The sequence below is a fragment of the Saccostrea cucullata genome, unplaced genomic scaffold, assembly GCF_032062105.1.
Source record: "Saccostrea cucullata isolate Sc308-1 unplaced genomic scaffold, CSIRO_AGI_Scuc_v1 ctg7430, whole genome shotgun sequence".
NCBI classification, from domain to species: Eukaryota; Metazoa; Mollusca; class Bivalvia; order Ostreida; family Ostreidae; genus Saccostrea; species Saccostrea cuccullata.
This window is the reverse complement of record NW_026927882.1, coordinates 4,454-10,623: the sequence shown is the minus strand read 5'-3', so window position 1 is coordinate 10,623 and position 6,170 is coordinate 4,454. Positions and strand designations below refer to the sequence as shown.

General features: G+C 34.4%; 1 long non-coding RNA gene across 1 annotated transcript; it reads right to left on the bottom strand.

Moving 5' to 3' along the window:
• Positions 1–2,173: 2,173 nt before the first annotated feature.
• On the bottom strand, positions 2,174–5,941 carry LOC134275770 (uncharacterized). Its single transcript, XR_009993906.1, has 3 exons — positions 5,877–5,941; positions 4,232–4,291; positions 2,174–2,645 (listed from the first exon to the last, which is right to left on the bottom strand). It is a non-coding gene; the product is annotated as an uncharacterized LOC134275770 (long non-coding RNA).
• Positions 5,942–6,170: the final 229 nt, after the last annotated feature.

Sequence of the window (6,170 nt, the reverse complement as noted above, 5' to 3'; positions counted from 1 at the left end):
AGTAAATGCCAGAATGCTAATATTGATGACCGAAATGAGAATAAGAAATACAGAGAAAAACATAAGGCAAATTCTGTCTAATGCAGAAGCCAGTCTTTTCATTCGATTGGTTCCAGTGGAATTTGAACATCTTTGTTGTTCATTTTTTGGTTCCCTATTCTCGTTTCCCAATCCAGAGGCGGTGGTTGGCTGAGCTGTTATGGAATTTTTTCTCTCCAAAATACATAGAAGACGGTTCAATATTCCAATCTTGTTTTCATCTTCTATGTAATATATCCCAAGCACGAACACTAATGCCAAAATAATCAAGAAACTGTAAGTGACCATGAGAAGTAGATAAACTGAGAATAATGACACTGTCAGACTAGTTTGTGGCATTTTATCCGTGACCAATGTTAGAAAAACGGCAAACGACAACAAAATGGTGACGGCAAATGATATTCTTTCCCCGGACTCAATTGGAATGGCAAATACGAAAAGATTAGCAAATGCAAGAAATAAAATGGGAGCAAAAATGTTAATCAGAAAAAAAGTTGGTCTTCTCTTTATTTTCATATAAATTATGACAAATGACATGTATCCTTTCGAGAAATTGTGGCCATAAACAGAACGCAGTTCCCAAGTAGGATGATGTTCAAACACATAATTAGAAAGGAATTGGTCAATATGCAAGGAAATTTCCTGTTCCAGGAAAAAAGTCGCAAGGTGCAAGCTGCAGTTGTGAGTATCAAATGGGTAATACGTTATACTTGGGGAACACTTCGATGACGTCAGGATACCAGGAGTTAGTTGCGCACTTCCGTCGGCAAAGTATATCACCGTCTGCTTTTCAGGATCCCCGAAATCCATTTGAAATCCGGCCGCGGAATTTATCAGGAAAAAGGGAGGTGTCCATACTTTTGACATAGGAAGTCGAAGCATTCTCACTTGGTCATAATTGGAAGGATTCCATTTTATTAGCTCATCTCTCCATTTCAACTTTAGTGCAATAATCATATGTAGAACTCCGTCAATTTCATCAAATTTATTAATGGCTTTCGATTTAAGGCTGATATTGACTTGTAGTTTGTCTGTTTGTATGTTGACTGGTCTAATGTCTTTTGAGTAATTCCTCAGCAGATCTGATTGCAAAGTCCTGTAGACTTCATAAGTATTTGACTGAACAGATGGGAGAACAGTAAGAAGACTGAGTACTCTCAACATATTCGATGACTCCATAGCTATGAATCCAACCTCACTCACCAACAAATGTTCGAGCAATTGAGCGAGAGTAAGTTTGTAACATTGAGTTTTAAAACAGAGCGCTTGACAATTTAACGGTTGAATTCAAAAGTAATCAATTAAGAGTGAAGAAATAGAAAGTGCAATCAAATGCATTACTAAGTGTTTTGAATCAATGTTCCTTCAAACGATTTTCACTATCAGGCTTGCTGTGAATGTTGGATTTGACCGTCGTTGTAAATGATTAGGTTTCGTGATATGTACACTCAGTTACTCACACTGGATGAAAAATACAGTTTCCGCATGGCTGAAACTCTACTGAAACTCTGCGGAAACTTAAGGTTACTAATAGTTTCTGCAAAGTTTCAGAGCGGAAACTTCAAGTTTCATCAAGTTTCCGCAGTGCGGAAACCAAAGGTGTCCACGAATCCAAATAGTTTCCGCAACTGAAACTTGCTGAAACTTGAGGTATACGCAAGGTTTCAGTATGCGTATACGGTTGAAATACATATGGTTTACCAATGGTTTCCGCAACAGAAACTTGCTGAAACTTGAGGTATACGCAAGGTTTCAGTATGCGTATACAGTTGAAATACATATGGTTTACCAATGGTTTCCGCAACAGAAACTTGCTGAAACTTGAGGTATACACAAGGTTTCAGTATGCGTTTACAATATTGATATACATAGGGTATACTATAGGTTTCCGCAACGGAAACTGTAGTATTGACTACACAATTTTAGCCCTGGTTTTCAACCAAAAGTCATTTTCCCCCTGAATTCTCATATTGGAAAAAACAACAACACACTAACACTAGTTATCAAAGAATATTTAATGTTATTATCAACATTTACATACATCGGTTGAACATTTTTCTCTTGCATCATAAACACTTTTACAGCTAAGTCCGAGCCCTCAAGTCACGACAGGAGGACAGAGAAAATGTCTGCATTTAATGATGTCTCATACATCAGAGATATAATCTTGCGAGAGGAACTTAGAACTGCATTACTGCAATCAATCAACTAAACCTGAATTCGGTTTATGCAAGTCTAGTATTATTAAGGAAATGTAAAATTACTTGGTATAATAAATGCACAAGTTCACATCATAAGTAGCCAATAAGCACCAAGGTGGATTCCTTTGTTAAAAATTCAGTTTGTAGTCCATCATCAACTAACAGAAAAGTCCTTGAGTGGTTCTCATTCTTTGATGACCCACTTACACTAATCATGCTTATGCTAGTGGTGGCTGCATGTTTTCGGAACTGTGCAACACATCACTGTAGTCTGCATGTATGACCTGTTCCAGTTTCAGTTGACTTTAAAAATATCAATGCTTGAGTATAGAGAGACTTGTTTTCATCATTGGAGAAATGATATCATGTTCAAGTTGGATTGATCTGCTCATCAGTTACTTCAACCTATTGAAAATATATATAAATATAGTTTAACAAAATCCCAATCTAAATAAAACAACATGTTAGATCCTCTCGCATACTCGCTTCACAACATCTAACAACATCCCATAGAAGGTCACGTCAGATGTCAAATACGGAACAACTCTAGACTTATTTGTTCCAATTTATGAAATACAATAATTTTGCAGTTGACTATTTGATTGGTTAATAGAATTTGACCTCTGACGTGACACTCCACAGGATGTTGTTAGATTTAGGCAGTATCTAACATTTAATATTAATTGGATGGACAAAGTCCCTAATGCTGTTCTAGTACAAGCTTTTGTTTGATTAATTTCACATTTTAAGCATTTTTTTTATCAGAATGATTTAAAATGAAATCTAAAAATTTATCAAGTGTAAAATATCATTAGTTTATTAAAGATGCCTCTTTTAAACACTTGACTAGGGATAATGAAATAAACAAACTTGAATTTATTTACACATGTTAAATGTACCTGAATATGTATGTATAGATTTGTTCCTGATTTTCAGAATAAATTAAGGAATTTTCTTTCATTCTACTTGTTCATCAAAATATTTTTTTTATTTGAATAACAACTAGAGGCCCATAGACCTAATAGGTATCATGTAACAACTTTCACTCAATTGAATTTGGTTCGTGTTTTAAACAAAAAGCCATGAAATTCCAAATTTTGAAAGACGCACCATTGTTTATCATAATTAAACACTTAACATGCTTACTCTGGTTACTCAGTAACCAAAGGTGGATCAGAGTAATAAAGATAAAATGCTATTCCAGTTTAAAACCACCAGTTGTGTACCCCACCCCACAGGAACCACTAACCCTGGGGCCACACATTTCAAAATTTTCTAAATGTTATCTTAAGTTTTATTTCATCATAAATGGTTGATTAATTCCAAAGAGCTATATGGACCAACCCTAGTACTAAAACCCCTGACCTTGGGGCCATGAATTTCATAATTATGGTAGATGACTCAGTGCTCATTTCAATCATGCCAACAGTTTGACTGCTTGATGTCCAGGAGTAAAAAAAGAAGGGGGGGGGGAGGTATCATAAAATTTACAAATTTTGTTCCCCTTCACCTGTAGATGCTTTGTACCAAAATTGGTTGAAATTAGTTGAGCGGTTGCAAGGAAGAAGCTGAAAATGTTCAAATGTCAACACACGACAGACAAAAACAGATAGTAATAGGTCACCTGAGTTTACTAAGGTGACCTAAAAATAGGCCTGCTTATAAATACTTATTTTAAATAAATCAGAGAATTTTAGTAGTTAGCTCGCAAAATGAGACTTTCTAAGAAAATGTTAACATCTGTTAATTTGATGGAAATGCCGAACATATAAAGATATTATATAAAGCTTAAAAAGTAGAGGAAAGCAGCTTACACCCCCTCCCCTCCCCCACAACACACACTGACAACCACTGACTATGATAAATAGAGAGCTTTAAATTATACAGTGAGATTAAGAAAACAATAGAAAATAAAAACATAAACTTTGTGCTTTAGTCCTTAATTTCCTAAAATAGAGAACTTTACATAAGTTCTTACTACTAAAGCATACTTTTCAACAGAAGTATTCTTCATCCTCTCTTAGTTTTCAGATGATTTGTTCCATGGATATCTGAAATTAAAATAGATCGAGTTAGTACAGTACCGTACAGTAATAACTTTTTTGTTTTTAGCATGGGCTCAGAAAAGTCCCAAAAACTACTTGCATGCCCATATAATTTCCTTGCACCTGACATGCAGTGAAAATTCTAATGGACACATGACAAAGAAAAAAAATGATTGGAAATTGTATCATTTTAATATGGACACAGTCACACTCTGGTCTAATTCTAAGTGGCAGTCCTATCAGGCTATCACAACCTCAATTTACAAGATTTTGAAAAGCAATTATATCTGAGAGTGAGAAAAATTAAATAAGTTATAATTTTCCATAAAAGCAAGACTACATCTAAATTATGTTTGTTTAAGATATATGTAGGCCTTCTCCGATTCAAAATTATAATTCATTTGATAATTAATTTTATTTAATATTCTATTTTACATCAAGGGAAGATCATTTGTATAATAACACAGAACTAGGACTCTTCAGTGGCCATTGTTGAAAACTGATTTAATTAGTGATAGAAATATGGCAATGGTAAACAGCTATAAACCTTACAGAGAGATTACAAAAATCTTATTTGTGTATCAGTCATTTTATCAAGTCAATAAAATTTAGAGATCATAAAAGTATTATGTCAAATTTTTATAATGGGTCACATTGCCAGTGGTTAGAGCGACACGCCTAGAGTTGGGGAGTAAGAGCTGATTCCTACATCAAGGGTCTGAATCCAATGTAGTACATAGAGACTGGTCCCTCGGATGAGACCTGTGTTGGTGACGTGTCCACATTAATAAAAAGTTCTCTAAAGGGTAACAAATAAATACAAGTATATGACTGTATAATGAATCAATACATGTAACTTAAGAAATTGAAAATGGCCAATTGCCCATTTCATCAAGCTCCAGTCTATCATAATACATACTTCAGGTAAATACTGTTCTGTTCATATCAAGAGAATCATTTTTATGGTTGTGATTTCTGATGTATTTAGAAACTGCACCACATTTAATACACAAGGTACAATAAAAACATGGTATTTCTAATGAACAATTACACCATGCACACTACCGGTAAATCAAGTTTTAGGTTGCTAAAATAGTGTTAATTGTTTCATATAGATCAAAACATGCACATGTGTCGGCATGATGTTTATGTATCTTTGTGTATAACTATTTTGTTCACGTACGACAATGTTTCAAACTCATAATGTATGGTATGAAACTTAATAAAATACTTCAACTTGAATAATGTCAGGCATTCTGAAAATTATCAAGTCACTTTCATATCACAAAATCTGCAAGTTCTCAGGAATTTTACTTTCATGACTTTACAACATGTACAAATTGGCATTTCACAGTGATACAATACTACACAATGGCATTCTCCCAACATGATGCCCTCTAACATGTCTAATATTTACGATTCTAGACTGCATGTATGTTAAAAATATATTCAACCCCTTCCTCGGCTGTGCAGCACAGTCTTCCATCAATAATAAAAACAATTCAGCAAAAAATAAATGTAGGATTCAAGAAACTACTCCTGCGAATAACAATGAACACATCCAGCAGTTATAATGAACAACAAACCTCACCTTTTCTAAAAGAACATAAGCGTGGGGGCAAATCTTTCGATTTTCCGAAAAAGTAAACACCGGATACAAGTTCATAACGATATTATCCTCTAAAACCAACATACATTTAAAATTTCGGAATACTACAACACGTATTTTTTTTTTTAAGTGATCGGGACGATGCAGAAAAACACATTCTAATAATCATACGAAAACATGCAAGATAAATACAATGGTACAAAATGCATGCGGCCGTTTTAACAGCAATTAATTATACGTATTACAACCTAAGCTGAGAATGATTTACAAGGCGCT